Raw genomic sequence first — 1,062 nt, forward strand, 5'->3', positions numbered from 1 at the left:
CGCCCGCTCGGAGGCGGCCCCTCACCGGAAGTGAAACCGAAACGGAGCCGAACGCCTGACTGAGGCCGAACGCTCTGGCCGCTCCGCGTGTAAACAGTGAAACCGCGTCACGTGACCGACACCGCCCCTCCCCCCCGCGGGCTTGGCCCCTCGGCCCCGCCCTCTTTCTCCCCGCGGGCCCAGGAGCGCGCGCATGCGTGCTACTGGGAAACCGGCTGGGGGCCGGGCCCAACGTAAGGCGCGCGGGCTCGGCGTGCGCGGGCTCGGTGGAGGGCGGGAAGGCGGGAAGGGCGGTGACAGGTCGCCCGGCTGGCCGAAGTCGAGCCGCTTCGGGTCTCTTGGGCAAGGGCCAGAGCGTCTATTCCTGTAGAAGGTTAGGTACAGGCGTGGGAAAGGTCCTGCTGTGTATATATCAAGTGTATTCACTTATCCGAGTCTGAGCTGTCTTGGGTTGGAGGGTTTGTTTTTTTAAGACACAGGCAGAGTCTGAGCTGGAAGCGGAGTAGGGGGCAAGACTAAAGGCGAAGAATTAGATTGAAGACGACTTTGAACTAGTAACAGTGGCAACCACGATGACCCAGACTTGTGTGACCCTTAGAGGCAGAAGGTGAGAGTAATGCCACCCCGTCCCCTAGAGATTTTGGGCTGTCCTGTGGATACATACTGCGCCCTCTGAGGGGCAGTGGATTGTGTCAGGACCTCTGGAAACGTCAGTTATCCCTCAGACCCACTACTGACACATGTGCTTCCCTCCCCTTGAGTCACTCTCATACCTGACATTTAAAAAATATGTCTTAAACACTTGTTAATTTCTTTACATTTTATTTTCCTAATATTTTGCCCCTACTGTGTGCCCACGCTGTACAGGACGGTGGGGTGGGCATGTGTGCCGCAGTCAGGTGACTTATCTACAGGGGCCAGTGCACCAGTTTTCCCTGCAGCTCTCCCCCTTTACCTGCCACAGTACAACAAATCCCAGCTCTTTCTCATTCCTCTTTCAACACTGTGCTTATACCCACTTTGAGCTAGGTTTCTTTTGGAAAGCTTGAGTAAGGTGAAGAG

Source organism: Mustela nigripes, chromosome X, assembly GCF_022355385.1.
Source record: "Mustela nigripes isolate SB6536 chromosome X, MUSNIG.SB6536, whole genome shotgun sequence".
In the NCBI taxonomy this organism is placed as follows: Eukaryota; Metazoa; Chordata; class Mammalia; order Carnivora; family Mustelidae; genus Mustela; species Mustela nigripes.